This window comes from Sinocyclocheilus grahami, unplaced genomic scaffold, assembly GCF_001515645.1.
Source record: "Sinocyclocheilus grahami isolate Dianchi unplaced genomic scaffold, SAMN03320097.WGS_v1.1 scaffold1076.1, whole genome shotgun sequence".
Classification (NCBI taxonomy): Eukaryota; Metazoa; Chordata; class Actinopteri; order Cypriniformes; family Cyprinidae; genus Sinocyclocheilus; species Sinocyclocheilus grahami.
In genome coordinates, this window is record NW_015506255.1 from 57102 (window position 1) to 57810 (window position 709).

Genomic DNA, 709 nt, shown 5'->3' on the forward strand with positions numbered 1-709 from the left:
CTGAATTACATGTTGCCTTTTGCTAAAAAAAAGGGGTTTATTACACAGTAATTAGTTATGCGTGTGCACATGCATCTATAGAGGAAGATCCTCTGACAATGTAGCAATATTTAAAACCAGTAATTAAAATATTGTGCCTTATTATAAAATATAAACAAAGTTACATTGTAAAAGTGCCAAATAAACGTCTTGATACGTCGTGTTGCAAAATATTCAAGTGTCAATTTCTTACATCCAAAACAATTATTATGCTTGTAGTTTTACCTTATGAACAAGACATCTCAAATATACAGTTAATATTTATGGAAACTATGAACTTCTTTTAGTTTTATGGAATATCAGGTATCTTATGGCTTAAACATTTTAAAGAAAAAATGTTTTAATTTGTAAACCGACAGTTACAAAACAAATAATAACAACAACAACATAGGTCTGGTTTCACATACCTTATTTATTCACGGACTGAAAATGATTTACCAGCAACATCTGTCACATGTTCCCTTGGTGTACAAAAATCAATATCATTCACTGTAGATAGGAAATGCATCATTTACAAAAAAATGAAAATCATACAAAAATGTGAGAAATAAAACCCCAACAGAAAATTTGCAAACATGAGCATATCAGTGGCAACCATTTCAGCATCTGCTGTTCCATACTTATGTTTTAGGACAGGGCAGATCATTTTCTATTCTTGCAGTTTTTTGGG